Genomic DNA, 20,391 nt, shown 5'->3' on the forward strand with positions numbered 1-20,391 from the left:
GTGATCCAACCTCCTAAATGTGGAATAACCATGATTCAAGAAAATGATTTTTTTCCTTTAATTTCTTCTGCTGGAGGGGTTTTACAATCACTGTGTCTGTCTGTCTGAACTCGTTACCGGGACAAAGTCCAAAACACGTTACCGGAGCAAAGTCGAAAAACCGTGTTTGCAGTTTAAAGTTAAGGTAAAAACGCAATGTTAATTTTATAAATTTGCCGTCGGGTTTGGTTTTTTTTCGTTAACACTCACCGTCGCGACGGTTGCGCAACTCAGTTTTATTGGAAATTTTGTTATTGTAATGTTTAAGTGTAGTGTGGGAATGTTGAGTTTGTGTTATGGCGGTTGTGGGTGATGAGTTTGTTGCGCTTGCGTTTTGTTGGTATGGTTGTTTTCTCTCCAACTTCTTATTGACTGTTGGGACGGACCGAGTACTTAGGGTTACGATAAACGTCTCAAGTTCCAATTGGCAGAGTCTCCACCAATTGTTCACGGTATTCGTCTTAGTATCAATTTGCGATTGTATCGGGTGGGATTCGAACCCGAGTCCTCCTCTACCACAGAACCACCGATACATATTACGATTCATTGAAAATTATAAGCTCAGCTTAAGCGGAAGAGTATATTAAGAGTTTTTAAAGTCTACATTTTTTTACGTGTGCAATTTTAAAGGTCAAATCTTGTTTTAGCGCAGTCAGCAGAGATAAGAGGATTAAAGGGTAGAACCCGTGGGCGTCCACTTAGTTAGTTTTTTGTCTATCGGTACTTTTGAACCTTTAAGGGTCATTTATGAATACAATTTCAAGTGGTATACAACGCACTTTTTTCGTTTTGCTTACTTTACTCGTAACTTCGTAATTTATTTTACGTGTTTTCTTATCGGCTTTAAATGGGTGATACATTTTCATTAATGCGGTTACGTTGGTTTTATATTTTGAGATATGCGCTGTTGTTTAGCCTTCACTATTCAGTTAAAGTTGTTTTGTGTGCATTATAAGCCGGGAATTGTTAACGGTAAGGTGTTTTTGGTTTTTCTATTACAATTTTCATTACCGTGGGTATATGGATTGACATTTTTTGGATTTCTAAGAATTTGAATTACCTTGTTGTTTGATTGGGTTATTATTATAATTTTTATTGCATATTTCTGTTAATACAATGTTTATTACTGTGGGTATTAATATTGAATTTTCTTGATTTCTAAGTATTCTATTGGTTATTTTTCTTGTTTGTTGACAATGTGGGGGATAATTCATGTCCACGACTTTTAATTTGCATTGATTTTAATCGGCTTCGTTGGTTTGTCGTCATGAGCCCACGCAGTTATTATTAGTGCTTTCACTTATAGTTTTGGTTTTCGCTTTAACTTTGTTTTTTTTTCATATAAATTTGATTGTTTAAGACCTATAATACCATGGGTTGGTTTTTACCTCTCCGAGGGGACAAAGTCCCCTAGGAGGGGTTATACAACCACCGTGTCTGTCTGTGGGTCTGTGGGTCTGTCAGGCCTGCGAACGCGTTCGCATTTTCGGTGCAAAGTGTAATCACTGCGTGCGCAGTTTCTCAAAGGGTTGGCAAAACCACCGTGTGACGGTGAGCGTTAACGGATGCATTTGCGGTTTGGTTTGGATGGTGTATTTTCGCTCACCGTCGTGACGGTTTGGTGTATTACGTTTTTGTAATGTTTATGCGTAGGTTGTGAGTGTTGAATTTGTTGTGTTTGTGTTCTGATGGTTGTGCATGTTGAGTCTGTTGTGTTGATATGGGCGTTTTCTCTCCAACTTCTTCTTAATGACTTTGGGACGGACCGAGTGCTGAGTGTAATGCTACCTCTCAATGTCCAATGGCAGGGTTTCCACCAGTTGTACACGGTATTCGTCTTAGTATCAATTTGCGATCGCATCGGGCGGGATTTGAACCCGAGACCTCCTGATTGACAGGCGGACGTTCTACCACAGAACCACCGACACTTGTGTCGCCTTATTGAAAATTAGACCTTCAGCTTTATCGGAAGCGTATTTAATAGAGTACGAAATTTTGGTTTAATTGAAATAGAATTGAAATTGAAATTATTGCATCGAAGAAATTCTAATTTAGCGTTTCTCTATTGATTAAAAACAAATGCGCCACCCAGGTTTCGAACCCAGACCATTCGGCTTGGCAGTCGAGCGCTCTACCACAGAACCACCGATAGCTGCTTAGATTCACTGAAATTAAGACAGGCATCGTAAGCATAATAGGTAATAAAGTCTTTTTTTATTAATGAATTTATGAAGACCTAATCTGTTTTTTTTTTTAAAGGTTAAATCTTGTTTTAGCGCAGTCAGCCGAGATTAGAGGGTTAAAGGGTAGACCCTGTGGGTGGTCCACTTTGTTAGTTTTTTTTGTTTTTTATTTACGGGTATTATTAACGACCTATATATAGTTGTGTTAATTCAAAGGAGATAATTTAACGTTAATTGCTTTAAGAGCTGGCGGTTAGTCAAGTGGCTCTCTGTGCTTTGTTGATGGTAAGGTTTTTGCTTCTTGTAAATATATTTGGTGTGGATATTTGGATATCTACGATTTCTAACGCAGTCAATGATTTCTTGGGTGTGCGAGTCATTATATGATATTGGAAATTGGACGGCATTGGTCTTTTTCATGCGGTATGTGTCACAACGTCAACTGGAAGTTGAAATAAAATGAGCGTTAAAGATGCGGCAAGTATTTCGTAAGCGAGAAAAATACAAATACCACCTGTAGATGTTTCTTTCATTAAAATTTGCTAAGTATTATATTCAACTGATAAACATGTACTGTAAAAAGGGTTAAATTCAATTGTGCATGGTTTAGTGAATCTAACTCGCTGTTGTAACTACTTAATTTATAATATTCTGAATAAATTAAACTCGATTGTTTCGTCTCAATTATTTAAATTAAATTAAAATTTTATACCGGGCAGGGTTTGAACCGAGAATACGTTTTTCGTAAATAACTCTGAATTGCGGAGATATCTTTGGGGGTTGTATCGAGAAATTAATACCACTAGGGACCATACTTCCGAGGAGAGGTATATTTTGGCTTGCCAACTTGTTCTCTGTGAAATAGTTTCTTGCACGTATATTTTACGTAATAATAATAATAATCAGCTAGGCTAATACCCAAGGCACCACCTTAGGCCTAAGTCATCATGCGACTTTTGAAGCCCTTAATTCAGGTAGCCGGGTTACAATGCGTAGGAGGGTGGTGGCATGGGCGAATTAAAGTAGGACATGACTTTTCCCAAAAAAGCGTACGGCTAGAAAAACACCTTCTAGTGGCGTGATCTATCGGTCACTTTTAATTAAACAGGAAGTATAAATGTTTTAGATCAAACCACGTGACTCTTGTAGGGGGGGGGGGATTTTTATTTGGATTCCCGAGCACGTGTCGTGGTGTGGTTATTATGTAGGTCCATGTAAGTATATAATATTATAATATAATAAAAATTGGTAATAACATTTAATAACAAATATTATGTTCTTTTTAGAATGTTTAAGCTACAAACCTATCTGACTTTAGGAATAGAACCGCCTCCCCTTGTAATTTTATCAGGTAAATCAAATGTTACATTTAACCCTAGCTTTCTAAGCAACCAAATTACTTTAAATTTCAGATTCAGATGTTGATGAAGTTGCAGATGCCAGCGAATTAACTTTTCAGTGGTATGTGTAATTATTTTTTTTTTTAGTTTTAGAGTGTGTAGTCAATGTTTCTTTTAATTTATCAGTGAGAATACCCCACCGAAGAAAAAGAAGAAAATCAAAGGTAGAAGAGATCGCATTGTCAGCCAAGAAAACTATGAAAGAATGTTTTCATGTGTTTTCAATTATGCAATTGGTGCAATAGAAACTACTTTAAATGAGATGGAACTGCCGGAGCCAAATGCAAGGGTCTTGAAATGGGCATTGCTACTTAACAATAGCGGAACTATCTCTACTTTGAAAGTTCTCTTAAGAGAAGCTTTAACTAATACCCCTGAAGATAAATATGTTGCCGTCACAGAAGCAATGAAAGCTTTATCAACACTATTTTGGACACTATGTCAAGTATTTCTGTAAGTTCATTTTATTCATGGAAATTATTGTTTATAGAACTTATTTTTTCCCCTCAATTTGTTTATACAAATAGGAACCTCAAATATCAAAGTTCCTAAAGACTAGAGCTGTAACTTTTTTGCTGTTGCATATTTTCGAAATGAGTCTAAAATATATCAATGAATCACCAAACAAACTTCTACCAAATGATGAAAAAGGTAACGAAGGTGCCCTTTTTTATGTTATAGGGACCCTATTAAGGTCACTTCAAAAGTCACCCATGGGGGCTTTAATTGTAAAACAAATTACTTGTGATAAGAATGATGATGAATGTGTAGAAATTGCAATTAAAAACTGGACTGTGATACAAGATCGTGGAGCCCTCCTATATCCAAAAAAGATTTACTTATCATTTTTTTACTAACATTCACCGTATCATTAGCAATTCATTTTGTCAAGCAAAAAAACAGGAATTAGATCGAAAAGAAACTGTCAAAAGTGCAATACAAAAGGACACTGATATACAAACATTTTGGACCCAAGTTTGCGATTCGTGTAACATAGCAAATGAAGAGAGAAACAGGTTGTTGGCAAAAGTCATAAGCCAATTCATAAACACAGTAGCAAATGGCCATGTGAGACATGAAAAAGATGTTTTGAAAGAAGAGCAACGTTTGAAGAACAAGAAATCTAAGGCGATAAAAGCTTTGAGAAAACAACTAACCGAAATATCCAACTGTATCCCATAAACCGATGATTCCAATTTAAAGTACAAATTTTTAATAAACGAATTTTCCTTTTATTTATAGATAGATTTCATTATTCTACTGACAATTTCTTCCAATTGCCCTAATTTTAATATTGCCTCGCTTGATAGCTGTTAATTTTGGACCATTGTTGCAAACCTGTTGGTATGTTGGATGCTGACTGGAACCACAAGCTTGTCGGTGTCTGCTAAATTCATTCTCTAATGGATCCTGGTTAAAGTTAGCAGACAAGACAAACTTAGCCCCCTTTGATAGTAAGAATGGTATTATCTCAACCATGCCCTTGGCTATAAAAAGAAAGGTTTTTTTAATTTCTTCAATTCTATTATTCTACTCTGTTTTAGGTAAAAGTTCTCACTCGTTTGTTTAAGCCCTGAAAGAGTTTCAAAACTGAGTAACATTTTCTTTCGCTCTTCATTCTTGTATGGTTCACCATTACTTTTCAGTCTTTGACTTACGTCATTTTCCCAATCACTTAAGTATTTTAAGAAGTCATCTTTTAGCCACTGTAAGAAATTCAAACACTCAGTCATTTATAATTAATTTCACATTCCGATTTGTAGATTTACCTTTAACCTATGGTCATTCGATGATTGGTATGGGTTCATCCATATATTTCGGTTCTGGTACCCTTCCTTGAGATTGCTGACATTCATGCAATCAAACCACCTGTTGAAAGTTCGTAGGAATAGAGTGGTTTCTGAAACTGCTTCCCCAAGTTCTTCTTCGATTGCATTCGCAACTGTTGCGCTGAGGACCTGAGTAGCCAGTTTAACTTTCATTTTAGCTTGTACTGCCGGAAACACGTGGTCATCTGTTAACTTGTAGGCTTTCCTTAAGGTAGCCCTACTCCGTTCATTGTTGTACAATGTAATGATAGTTTGCCAAACTAAATATTGACCATTTTTAAACATCCACCTAAAGCGACAACCATCGCGACTGTTAAGAAGGCAGTTTCGTGTTGTTTTTATCAAGTGAGGCGGGTCAAAAAGGAAGTATATATATCTTTCTTCGTCGAATGCGTGAACATTTTTACAACGATAGCAATTTTCTTCATCGCCGTGATTTTTTCTAAACACTTTCCTGTTAGTCGATGCCCCATCGCCAATAACTGTTAAAATTCTGAAGCCTTTTACCTCTAAAAGTGCAATGCACCTCCAAACTAAATAATGGAGTTCATCACCTGACAAGGCGTTAGTAGGGAAATGGGCTAGGGAAAATTTTATATTGGTTGTACAGCCCCGTACCATGAATACTAGCGCATGAGTTGCAACTGGTGAATTTTTGTTTTCAAATAAATCTTTTTCGATTGCTGACAATCTATCAAAAGGATCACGGACATTGATATATCCAATCAAATCTCCGTTTTTTTTACTATAGATTAAATCTTCCTTGATTTTCATCTCATCAATAACTAATGAGAAATATTTTTGATGGTCTTCGAGAGAACTAATATTGGTTTCTTCCGCCAGTTTATTAAACATATTTGGTTGAAAACTTGGTCTTTTACCTTCTTCACTCGTATGCCTTAACAAAGTTCTATAGTTGGGTAAATGCAGAATACCGGAAGATTCCAAAGATTTGTATAAACCTGGTGATTTGTGGTACATGGAAAGGCACCACTGTACCACAAGAGGGTGCCACCTCCTTTCCTTTTTACTATTGAGTTGGCTCATTTTTAACTGAGTACCAAGAAAAAGTTTTGGGAAATCAACTTGCTCGTTTAACCCTTTATCAAGAACGTCATTTAGCCATTCTTCCCCTTGCGGACTGACTGTTTCTCCAATCTTCATTATTAATTTCCTAATTTTTTTCTCCCGTCTGACCAGTTTTCTTTTTAGCTTTATTTCCTTAGATTTACTACTTCTGAGTTCATGGATGATTTCGGTCTGACTAAGGCTTTTGAAAGAAGATGTTTTTTGCTTTTTCTTCTTTCTTCTAAATATTTCTCCACGAAAATAGCTTCTCAACTTTGAGCAGTTTCCGCATCTTTTCATTTGTGAAAGAAGGCAGCGTGACTTGTGGCGAATGGCATTGGTAAACCAGCAAAAGTTCGCATTTGGAACAGTCTTTTCTTTGAAAATATTTTTGTACAATTCTTCTCGATTACCTTCACATACATGGAGGGAAGAAACTTTAGCAAAAAATTTGTCGAAATCTTCTGGACACAATATTTTGTTTGTAAAATTTGGAAGTAAAGTGTGCTCTGTGACATTTTGATTAAGTATTTGTAAAGATAAATCTAGCTCTGACGTAATAGTAAATGAAATGGTCACTCCTCCGGTTTCATAGTTAATTTTACAAATTTTCAAACCCTTTTCAAATTCAGTAATTGCCCACTCTTTTGGAAGGTTGTGTGAGTATAAAATTTTTTTATGAATTGAATGGAAACTTAGGAAATTTGTAGCTTTTGTGGGATTAGATTTTCCAACTGGCGTTTCAACAGTATTTACATTAACTTCAATGACAGGTTCTAGATCGGAGGCATTGATTGAGTTTGATATTTCAAATTCCTCCTCTGGGTTACTTTGTACAGAATTTCTAAATAGAGATATATTTCCTGTTTTTTGCGCTTTTAAAACCGGTGTGATAGGAATAAATAATGATGTCATCATCGCAGAACGTTTTTTTGGAATTGGAGTAGATTCTGTAGTAATTTCATATGTGCCAGATGTAGATTCAGTTACCATTGAAGTAGATAGAGTTATCACAGTTCCAGAGTCGTTTGTCACGGTTGCAGAGTCGTTTGTCACGGTTGCAGAGTCGCTTGACACGGTTGCAGAGTCGCTTGACACGGTTGCAGAGTCGCTTGACACGGTTGCAGAGTCACTTGACACGGTTGCAGAGTCGCTTGACACGGTTGCAGAGTTGAAAATCACGGGTGTAGATAATGTTGTCAATGGAGCAAGTGACGTCTTTAGAATTGAAACTTGAGGTTTCACAATTGTCAAAATGGGAACTGTTTTTGGGAAACACATTAGGGATCAATAACAACTTATATTAATATCAAAAGCGTTATGAAACATACCTGGAGGTGTAATTTTGGATTTTAACCATTCTTGGGTTTGGAAAAATTGATGATCGAAGTGTTTGGAGCAATTGACATTAAAACCTGGTTTAAATTCCGCCAACCAGTCCGCCCATTGTTTACATAACAAAGGTTTAGTTTTCAACTTAGGGAAAGCTACAAAAGTAACGCCTTTCATGTGAGGTTTGTTAAAATATCGACTATCGCTATTGCATTTTGGAAATGCGCAATGTTTACAGGTAACCATATTAAAGGCGAATCGTTAACCATTGGCGAATCATTAACGAAAACTACTGAATCCTAACCATGGACTTTATTTCGCCCATGTCCTAACCGTCTTTTTCAAACGCCGTTATCAAAAATAAAATTCAAAAAAGTTTCAAACTTTCAAGGACTGCCGACAGATGGCTCTAAAGTCAACCGGAAAATGCGTCAGAATTTGTTCTAAATCTCATTCCCCCACACTATTTCATCCCCCTTTGACCGTGTTTTTAAAGAGACGTACCCGTTTATACGCACAAGCTTGCAGCAGTCATGTCCTACTTTAATTCGCCCATGGTGGTGGCAAGCCCTGCATGCCACGAGATCGAGCCAACAGCTCCCTACACTAACTATTACCGTTAACCTAGACAAGTTTTTATGGAAGGGGAAACCGAAGAACTCGGGGGAAAACCCCTTAAACCAGTGGGGAGAGCGTTCTAATAATTTTTAATTTTGTATTTTCTATTCCTCATTTTGTTGCTTTGGTAATTTAATAACGTTTTGGGTCTAAAGTTGGTTTCTTGTTTTATTGATATTGGAAATTGGTTTAATACAATAACATTTGTAATAATTATAATTAAAATAAAAAAATATGCTGGTTAAGATAGCACCGGGATAATTTTGTGGGGGCGGCTTTTGATGGCGGTACATCATTGAGTACCGTGTTCAGTAGTTAAAAGTCTTCCGAGGAGAGGTATATTTTGGCAAGCTTGCCAAATTGTTCCACCTGCGGTAGATGGCGACACGTTTCCCATAAATGACCCCCAACGATATAAAAATTGCTTTCTTTTGTTTTGCTTGTTCTCCGACAAAGCTAGGTACGCATTAAAAAATCACTCCGCTAGCACACATTTTCGATGAGTTTTCGCATATCCGAGATGGGCGCTCTTATCTCACGATGGAGTGAAATGAGTAAATTGAGAGGAGCGTCTCAACGTTTTCAGTGATGTGAGATGACTCAGATGAGTGATATGCTATAGCTCAAAAACCAATGAGGAAGAGCTCATAGTGTCTATTTAAGTTCTGGCATTGGGGAGAATGAAGGCGTCAGTTTGAAGGAACCAATGAGGTATCGAGCTGGTTTGTTTTATTTTGAGGGGAAAGAGCTGACTCTTCGAGCATGACGGAGATGGAAGCGACTAAAAATCGTCTCAATACATAGTCATTGTCCCTACTTATAAATAAATACAATCTTGGTACGATACCAGTAACGTTGCATTTTTATTTGATTTAAAATAATATTAACTTCAAATCAAATGTTGTTAGTATTTCAAATCAAATGTTGTTAGTATTTCAAATAAAATGTTAGTATTTCAAATCAAATGTTGTTAGTATTTCAAATCAAATGTTAGTATTTCAAATCAAATGTTAGTATTTCAAATCAAATGTTGTTAGTATTTCAAATCAAATGTTGTTAGTATTTCAAATCAAATGTTGTTAGTATTTCAAATCAAATGTTGTTAGTATTTCAAATCATATGTTGTGTTGTACCTTATTTTAGTTTGTTTATTTTGTTTGCATTTAAACCTTTATATGAATATAAGAAAAATAATTGTTAAACATAACTTTATTAAAAAAACCCGTAATTTGTACAACATGTCCCTCTCCTCGTCAAGGTCAGCAAAACCACGGTCTAAAGTGCGTGTTTTAATTGGCTGCGAGAGGGAGAGAGGAAACAAGAAGAGCCCCGGAAAACGGGCAGAGGTTTTATTGAGTTGAAAGAGAACGCCTGTAGAGACAAAAATAAAGGATGTTTTTCACTTCAGCTGGATTTCATTTATTTCAAGAGCCCCATTATTTAAATTTACATTAGAGTATGATAAGAGTAGAGTGGAGCCCCTAGAGTTATAAATTAAAGAAATTACATGGTTCCGAAACCCGGGATTCTCGGATTGAAATAAGCGCGGCAAGTGATTAAACAATAGAGTAGAGTTCATTATCAGCGTGTACAGAAAGCGTAACAATAAAATTGATCACGAAGGCGTCGAAAGACTAAAAGGAACGAGAGCGTTTCTACGAAACTCTGTAGATGAGTTAAGAATGACAGTGATAACGCCACGTTATACAACTAATCCCATAAAATTAGAGGAAAGCTTAGAGGCAGTGGTGTAGTCGGGCCAGGGCGTCGCCCCGGTGCTTTTTTCAAAGGCAGGGTGCCGCCCCGTCTTGGTTTTTCCATATTGCCAGGGCGCGCCCTGCCTCTTTTTTTCCACTTGCCAGGGCGCACCTTGCTTCTATTTCGTAAATTTATTTTTCTCGAATAAAGGGTGTGTTAATTTATTATAAATTGTGTTATCTTGGTTCGAAGTTGGCCGTACATTTATAGCGACCGGTACAGCCAACTTCGATTACGCGCGAAATCGAAGTTGGACGTATGTTTATAGCGGCCGGTACAGCCGACTTCGATTACGTGTGAAATCTAAGTTGGCTGTACCTAGGTAGTGCCCCGGTTCTTTTTTTTAGGACTACACCACTGCTTAGAGGTTCTCATAAGGAGACAAAGGAAGGTGGCAGATTTAGACGAAAGATTGTTCGATGACATTCCATTAGCCGAAATACCCTGGAAAGAGATGAAAACGGTAGAACAGTACGACGAAAAAGTCATTAGATGTCGAGAAAAAAATAGAGAAAATAATCGCAAAATATAATAGTGGAGCGACAATTAATCCGAATACGAGTTATATGCAAAATTACCAAGCGTCAGGACAAGTGAATCTACCAAAACTCACCATAGAAAAGTTCGACGGCGATAGCGGCAAATGGCAGACTTTTTGGGGAACTTTCAAAACAACTATACACGACAAGGAATATGACAAGGTATTGAAATTTAACTATTTACAATCATACCTAAAGGGAGACGCTGCAAAAGCAATAGAGGGTGTTACACCATCCGCCGACAATTACGATGCCGCCATAAACAATTTGGAAGAAAACTAAGGCTAAACAAATAGTTAACGTACACGTAGATAAACTATTAGCGATGCCCAAGATAACAGATGCGAGTGACGTAGAAGGATTAAAAAGGCTGTATAACTAGACTAGAGTGCAGATCAGAAGTTTAGAAGGTTTAAACATGAGCGTAGAGTCATACGGAAGTTTTTTATGCCCTATGATATTGGGGTTCACACCGAGCGAAATCCGATTAGAGTACACAAGAGCTAATAAAACAAACAGCCACTATAAAATGAACAGCCTATTAGAGTTCATTAGAGACGAATTTAGAGAGAAAATTCCTATCAAGAAAAGGGACGCGACTTCAGTGCGAGAAGTTCAAGCCACTGGCACAAATCAGACAAAAGGGAGCAAAAAGGACCTATAGTGAGTTGCAGGCTAAGAAAGACAAAATATTTAGTACAATCGGCGCAAGGATGCCTCAGATCGTTTCCGGTCATTCCACCGCGCGAAATTTGAATTTGGCCATTTTACGGTCAAATTCGAATTTTGCTCTTTTTGTCGTCTTTTAGCGCCACCTAGAGACCGAAATTGGAATCTTTATTTTTTAATTTCATAATTGTGGTGGAGAGCAAATTTAAAAGATAAGGCATTCCTATAATTCTTAAATTTAAAATAGTATGTATAATTATTTATTTTTTGTAAATTTATTTCTACGTCTTACCAGTTAAATAGGTAGTTTCTTTTAAAATAGTTACCACGCTTTCTTGGGGGTAACATTGTCTTAATGAGCTATAGACGTTTAAAATTATATTTTTCTCTTTATTTGTTAACAATAAACCTTTATCATGCTTTTTATAGTAACCTCTTGGGCTATTTAAAATATTTGGAGCTTCAATTATCGAACTTTCTTTAGCTGCATTAAATAATTAAACTCATGACAACATGAAATTAAAAAATAGATTCCCATTTCGGTTCCTAGATGGCGCGAAAAGACGATGAAAATCACGAAATTTGAAATTGACCGTAAAGTGGTCAAATTTAAATTACGCGCGGTCAACTGGCCGGAAATGGTCTGAGGTATCCTTGCGCCGACTGTACTATATATTTTGTCTTTCTTAGCCTGCAACTGATTATAGAGCTTCTTCGACTATGGCATTTAATACGGTATCTGAAGCCTCGTCATCCTACTGCCTTTTTTGTGAAAAGAAACGGCACCCTCCTACAAGTTGTTCGAAATACACCGTAGAAGAGAAGAGACAAATATTGAAAACTCAACAACGGTGTTTCCGATGTTTAAAGGGAAACCACGAGTCAAGGGATTGCTGGGTACCTATTAAGTGTTCGTACTGCAAACATAGATATCACGTCGCGATATGTGAAATTTGCGAAAGGGAAAAGAGAAAAGAAGGCAACAAAATTGAGAAGAAGGAGGAAGATAAAAGGGATGAAATCAACAACTACGAAGACACCAAGTAAGAACATTTTATTACAAACGGCTCGAGTTTTAATAAGAGGAAAGAAGGGGGAGTTCGTAGCTCGATGTTTAATGGATGGCGGAAGCCAAACAACTTTCATTCGTACTGACATAGCGAAACAAGTAGGCCTAAAAAATATGGGAAGATAAACATTAACTTTATTAACATTTGGAAGCGACGCTAAGAAAAAACTAGTCAATAAAAGAGTTCAACTAGAATTAAAAAGTTTAACCAATGGCTATAACATTAAAATCGAAGCCATTGAAGCTCCAGAAATTAGTTCTGCACTTATGAATGTACCAAGCCCAGAAATAGAGAAAATATTAGACCAAAATGGATTAAAATTAGCCGATTACAGCCCAAAGAATCGCCAACGTGGCGAAGAGATCACCTTACTAATAGGGTCGGACTATTATTGGAAAATCATGACGGCTGAAGTTCGGCGCCTAACAAACAGCTTAGTAGCTCTAGAGTCTATCTTTGGAGGGTGGGTGGTCCACGGACCCTCCCACGCGGGAAGTGTGGGAAATATGGTTGTTGTGGAAAATTAAAAGGAATCAAAGGTTAACAACTCAAACCCCATAAACGTTTTGAAAGTCGTTGCTTTAGAAAATGAAGAAAAACTGGGAAAAAGCCTAAAAGCATTTTGGGAACTGGAATCCCTGGGCATGATAAAAGCGATAGAAAACGAAGATAAACAACCCGAAAATGAGCAAGCCGTAGAAATATTCAGAAACAGCGTCAAGTTCGTTGAAGGTCGCTACCAAGTTAACCTGCCGTATACATAGGAAAAACTAAGGCTTGCCTCGAATATCAAAAGAGTAATGGCAGTGCTACGTCACACGACGTCACCCATACTTTTTCCTATTCATAAAAAATTCGCGTCCACAATGGCGGCCATGGCCAAAGCTACAGAGTGCTACTACTCTATATGGCGAAGATATGGCTGAACGGCCAGATAAAACGTTTTCAACGCGACCCCCTCTTATAGACGCATTCACATATTGCTTACAGGGAAATATGCAAAAAGGGGCGAAATCCACCCTAGGTACCTTCATATTTAATAATGTTTGAGGTAGATGGCGACACTATAAAGTTTATGAAAAATAAACTTTTTTTAAAAAAGTTATTTATTAATTAAAAATATATAATTTTTGTAATTTAAATTAACAATTAATTATAACAGTAGTTAACACTCTCCGCCATAGATGGCACTATAATACAATTTTAAACTATCCAATCATGGAAGATAATTTTGTATTTTAAATCTCGACAAAACCGTTCTTCACTAAAAACTGAAAACTTTCAACCAATCGTTGAAAATCAAAATTATGACGTCATGTTACTATTAGAGCGCCATCTACTAACAAATAACGCCATCACCACGTTACCTCGGATGCATTTTACCCCTTTAAAGTCGTATTTGCCCGTTTTAAGTTGTAAATTGATCTATTAGCACGATACTGCGAAGTTTTCGAAGAGTACCAGAAAAAAGGGATAATAGAAAGAGTTGACGAAAAAAAGAGAGGTGCAATTAGCGATGTTACCTATTATATACTACATCAAGCGATTGTTATTGAAAACAGACAAACAACGAAGGTACGCATTGTCTTTGATGAACTTTCCCTAAACGACTGCCTAGTTTCCGGGCCCAACCTGAACCCAGATTTGTTGGACGTTTTAATCCGTTTCCGTTTCAAACGAATTGCAATAGTAGCGGATATAGAACAATTAAGCGTTTTTGCAGATATCTTTAGCGCCGGAAGATCGGGAAGCTGTACGTTTTTTATGGCTAAAGGACACGTCAAATCTCGATAATCCCGAGATAGCGATATTCCACATGAACAGAATAACGTTTGGTGTCACATCAAGTCCCTTCCATCTAGCGGCGACAATTCGATATCATTTAGAGAAACACGAAGTTAAATTCCCGAAAGCATGCGTGAGAATGAAGGAAGATCTCTATGTAGATGATTTTATATCAGGAAAAGATAATGTAGGGTATATTCCCATTCGATCGAAATCCCATTCGACCGAAATCCCATTCGACCGAAATCCCATTCGACCGAAATCCCATTCGATCGAAATCCCATTCGACCGAAATCCCATTCGACCGAAATCCCATTCGACCGAAATCCCATTCGACCGAAATCCCATTCGACCGAAATCCCATTCGACCGAAATCCCATTCGATCGAAATCCCATTCGATCGAAATCCCATTCGATCGAAATCCCATTCGACCGAATTCAATATGTTTCCGAAATATAGCCCAAAAGGCGGATTCGGTTCATTGGGACCTTTTGTTTTGTTTTTTACTTCTGCCCCGAGATATAGCAGGGTACGCAAAAAACGTTATACCTAAACAAAATTGCTACAGGTGAACTAACGGTAAGGTTAGGTTAGGTTAGGTTAGGTTAGTCTCTCACTTCCCTAGGGTGGCGCGCTTTTATAAATATATTTATGCTTTGAACTTTTTATTTATATCAAGAATACAATAATTCGAACAATTTCATTTTCGATAAACGTGCAAAATTGGGCTGTAAACCGCACAATTGGGGTATTTTCGATCGATTGGGACTCAATGTTAAATCGTTTTCGAACGAATGGGATTTCGGTCGAATGGGATTTCGCTCGGATGGGATCTCGGTCGAATGGGACCAAAGCTAACGTAGAGTCAGCGTTTCAATTAGCAAAGAACTCCGAGTCCATTTTAGAGAAGGCAACAATGTCGCTGCGAAAATGGAAAAGCAACTCTGAAGAGTTGAAAACTTTATTCAAGACCCAAAACTGGATTCCAAGCGAAGAAGAAGAGAAATCAATGTTGCCAAAAGATAATAAGAATCTGAAGGTTTTAGGGATGCATTGGCTCTCCAATATAGCGACAACTTTACTTTCGACGTGGAAGACTTGAATACAGAGATAGAGATATTGGCTACAACCAAGCGCAACATTTTACGAGAGTCGTCAAGAATATACGACCCATTAGGCATTATCTCTCCTTTCATCATACGGGTGAAAATACTGTATCAGCTGATATGGTTAAAGATCGAGTTACACGTGTTTTGTGACGAGAGCGAAAAAGCGTATGGAGCCGCGGTATACGTTCGAGTATTAACCAAGGACGGAAAAATAAAAACCTTGTTATTAGCTTCGAAGGCGCGGGTTGCACCATTAAAACAGATCAGCCCACCTCGACTAGAGTTAATGGGTGCGTTTATAGGAGCGCGTTTGGGCCACCGCTTAAGCGGGCTTCTAAAATTACCTCGTGACCAAATATTTATTTGGTCAGATACGCGTATAACAATTCATTGGATTTGCGACTTAGCGCGAATAAGAAAACCGTTTGTGGCGAAGAAATACACGAAATTAGCGAACCCACGTCATGGTGACATTGTGCGGGAAAAGACAATAAGGCGGACTGTTTAACTCGAGGGATTTCCGTTGAAAAACTAGCGTCTAGTGATATGTGGTTTCACGGTCCAAAGTGGTTATCTTTACCAAAAGAGAACTGGCCGGATAAAACAATTAGTGAACTAACAATTGACGAACTTCGACAAGTTGAAGAAGAAACGCGAAATGTAGAGATTTCCCAATTTGTTTGTATAACAGATCCTGCCTAGAGTTCTTAAATTACCGTAATTTAGGAAATCAGTAAATTACGCGGTAATTTACCGCGTAATTTACCGTGTTGCGGTAAATTACCGTAATTTCCTTTTTTTGTTTTAAAAAGATTTTTTAACGATTAAAACCAAGAATACAAAGAAGAAACGCTTTTATTGGGTATTTTACATTTTATAAATTACCACAATAGGTTATAAATGCCCAAAAATGTTCAATTATCTTCATTTTGAGATGCATTATCAGTATCATCATATTCCTAAGGGTACTCACTATCGTTTTCATCCTCATTAGATTCATCGATAGTTAATTGAACCGGTATAAACAGGGCTAGAAATAAGTATTCTTCCTATTAAACGTATCAAACTATTCTAACACGGCCTTCGACTCCTTGGAAATTCGCAACCAAAACGAATCTAGGTGGTGCAGGGGTGCCTAGCTCTTCGAGTTAGTGCGTTACGCGGTTTACGCCTAGGATCTAGTGTTTGCTGGAGTGAAATAACATTATTAAACGATGCAAAAATACACTAAAACGCGAATAACGTTAGGTTTTGAGTTGTGCGACGTATTTTAGGTATATTTTAGCCAGAAAGATCAAAGAAAATTGAGAAACAGTGAAACACGAATACGATGGTAAATTACCATGGTAATTTACTACAGTAAATTACCCTGGTAATTACCATTTTCGTAATTTACCTGAGAAAATTGTAAATTACTGTTACCAGGGTAAATTACCACGTAAATTACCAGGGTAAATTACCACGTAAATTACCAGGGTAAATTGCCACGTAAATTACCAGGGTAAATTACCACGTAAATTACCAGGGTAAATTACCACGTAAATTACCAGGGTAAATTACCACGGTAAATTACCACGTAAATTACCAGGGTAAATTACCACGTAAATTACCAGGGTAAATTACCACGTAAATTACCAGGGTAAATTACCACGTAAATTACCAGGGTAAATTACCACGTAAATTACCAGGGTAAATTACCTATTCGTATCTCTAATCCTGCCCCCACGATTCCAATCTGTACGATTACAGTAGTTTGTACAAGATATTATTGATTACCGCGCCAATTTTACGTTTTGCACACAACGCCAAAATTAAGGACAAAAGTGATCGGGTAACAACCCCAATTACCGCGGATGAAATTAATGAAGCTAGAATAATTTGGATTAAGCAACAACAGAGCGAAGCATTTCAAAAAGAAATATGCCAACTAAAGGCAAAAAAGATGATAGATAATTCATCAAAAATAAAACAGCTTAATCCATTTTTTTACAATAATGGTGTTTTGCGTGTAAAAGGTAGACTAGAAAAGGCGGAGAATTTGTTATACGATGAAAAACATCCAATTATACTTCCTGGTCGTAACAGATTTACTGAACTTTTAATTGACGAAAAACATAACATTGTTTGTCACGCGGGGTTAAACCATTGAATTGGGACAGACAGACCCACAGACAGATAGACAGACACGGTGGTTGTATAACCCCTCCTAGGGTACAAAGTCCCCTCGGAGAGGTAAAAATGTCCCTATAAAAGGTTGCCTACAAACTCAATTTCATTGAATTGGGAATAATACTGCTAGAATTACAATTACTATTTCGGTTGCCATGGTTATGCGGGACTTGTTCTGATAAGACTGTACGAAATTCATCTTTATAATTAGGCGGAAGCGCCATCTATATTTTGTAAAGTTATATGGCTAAGAAAAATAATTATTAGCTAACTCACCGTAACTTGAGTTAAAAAGGATCGTGTTGACAGAATAAAATTATTTTTAACCAACTTCAAAGGTTTGTTTGTTACGGGAAATCATACATTTCAATTTCGCATCAGATTCGCTCAAAAATTCAATTGCAATATAGTTTCCACCACTAGAGACAGATGCCGCCACGGTAGAACGATAAAGTTGAATAAGTCTCCTTATTGAACGAACGCCAGATTTAGTTGTACCTCTGAGCACGGAGTATTTTTTATTGGCTTTTAGACGTTTCATTGCTAGAAAGGGCTTGTGCCGCGTCCTTTATTCTGACAACGCCAAAACCTTCAAAAGGGCCGATAAGGATTTACAAAGAATATGGAAAGGCATAAATAAAGATGAAGTGTTAAAATGCTTCGGTAAATTGGGCGTTACTTGGAAATTCATTGAAGAAAGAGCCCCCTGGTGGGGGGGGGTTATGAGAGATTGGTCAAATCTGTTAAAATCGCGCTGAGAAAAAACCCTAAGTGGTGCGTTACTATTTTTCGAAGAGTTAAACACCGTCTTAATAGAGATAGAGGCGCAAATAAATTTCAGACCCCTCACTTACCAAAGCGGTAGTATTTTGGGCCTAGGTCCTTTAAGTCCATCAAATCTATTGTTAGCGAGTCAGAGAAACGACTTTACGCCCCTCAACCCTAAAGGTCACTGAAATAAAAACAAGAGCTCAAGTCATGTTAAGAGAAAAACATCATAATACATTGTTACCAAACATTTGGAACAGATGGAAGGAAGAATACCTTCTAGAGTTAAAATCAGCTCATAATGTTAAATTTCCAAAAGAATCAGATCAAATCAAAGAAGCTAAAGTCGTCATTTTAAGTGATCCTAACCAACCACGACAATTGTGGAAATTGGCCAAAATTGAAAAGGTGTTCCAAGGACGGGACGAAAAAAATAGGTCTGTGATGGCAAAGTTGTAAGAAGAGCCATAAACTTACTCTATCCTTTAGAAATTAATTAGTTATGAACGTCAACGTTCATGCGGGGGAGTGTGTTGTATTTTATTTTAGTTTGTTTATTTTGTTTGCATTTAAACCTTTATATGAATATAAGAAAAAGAATTGTTAAACATAACGTTAGTAAAAAAAATCCGTAATTTGTACAACATGTCCCTCTCCTCGTCAAGGTCAGCAAAACCACGGTCTAAAGTACGTGTTTTAATGGGCTGAGAGATTTACATTAGAGTATGATAAGAGTAGAGTAGAGCCCCTAGAGTTATAAATTAAAGAAATTAAATGTTGTTAATATTTAAAATCAAATGTGGTTAGTATTTAAAATCAAATGTTATTAGTATTTCAAATCAAATGTTGTTAGTATTTCAAATCAAATGTGGTTAGTATTTCAAATCAAATGTGGTTAGTATTTCAAATCAAATGTTGTTAGTATATCAAATCAAATGTTGTTAGTATTTCAAATCAAATGTGGTTAGTATTTCAAATCAAATGTGGTTAGTATTTCAAATCAAATGTTGTTAGTATATCAAATTAAATGTTGTTAGTATTTCAAATCAAATGTGGTTAGTATTACATACCAAATATGGTTAGTATAACATATCAAATGTTGTTAGTATAACATATCAAATGTGGTTAGTATTTCAAATAAAATGTGGTTAGTATTTCAAATCAAATGTGGTTAGTATTTCAAATCAAATGTGGTTAGTATTTCAAATCAAATGTTGTTAGTATTTCAAATCAAATGTTGTTACTATTTCAAATCAAATGTTGTTCGTATTTCAAATCAAATGTGGGTAGTATATCAAATCAAATGTAGTTAGTATTTCAAATCAAATGTTGTTAGTATTACATACCAAATGTGGTTAGTATAACATATCAAATGTTGTTAGTATTTCAAATAAAATGTGGTTAGTATTTCAAATCAAATGTGGTTAGTATTTCAAATCAAATGTGGTTAGTATTTCAAATCAAATGTTGTTAGTATTTCAAATCAAATGTGGTTAGTATTTCAAATCAAATGTGGTTAGTATTTCAAATTAAATGTGGTTAGTATTTCAAATCAAATGTTGTTAGTATTTCAAATCAAATTTTGTTAGTATTACATATCAAATGTTATAAGTATTTCAAATCAAATGCGCATTAGTAAGTATTTCAAATCAAATGCGCATTAGTAAGTATTTCAAATCAAATGCGCATTAGTAAGTATTTCAAATCAAATGCGCATTAGTAAGTATTTCAAATCAAATGCGCATTTGTAAGTATTTTAAATTCCCTATTGAATCTCACGTCTGTGACGTTTTTCCTTCCCCCTTTTCGTGGCGGGGCAGACTAGACCATAGCACTTGCGCGAATCGTCTCAACATAGCAATTCTCCCTAAGGATAAATAAATACTTTGTGGTTGGACTATGGCTGGAACCCAATAAATAATCAATGCACTTATTGGGAAAGCAAGTCAGAAGTAGGCAAAATGAAATATAGAATATGCAAATGAGCTTCGCCGTCAAACCACTCGAGGCTGTCGAATATAATTTGGCCCGATTCTCGATAAATGGATTCGGGC

The 20,391-nt window shown here is 36.6% G+C and overlaps 1 long non-coding RNA gene across 2 annotated transcripts in view; it reads right to left on the minus strand.

The window, feature by feature from the left end:
- The window catches only part of LOC149934417 (uncharacterized), a 79,928-nt gene that overhangs the window by 54,921 nt on the left and 4,616 nt on the right, over positions 1-20,391 (minus strand). The window contains exon 4 of one of the 2 annotated variants that reach the window (XR_016482330.1): positions 18,436-18,521. The exons of the other annotated variant lie outside the window; for it this stretch is intronic. This is a non-coding gene — a long non-coding RNA (uncharacterized LOC149934417). Of the gene's footprint in view, positions 1-18,435; positions 18,522-20,391 lie in introns of those variants that run through there. 2 annotated transcript variants of the gene reach the window in all.

Source organism: Leiobunum rupestre, chromosome 7 (assembly GCF_980474605.1).
Source record: "Leiobunum rupestre chromosome 7, qqLeiRupe1.1.hap1, whole genome shotgun sequence".
NCBI classification, from domain to species: Eukaryota; Metazoa; Arthropoda; class Arachnida; order Opiliones; family Sclerosomatidae; genus Leiobunum; species Leiobunum rupestre.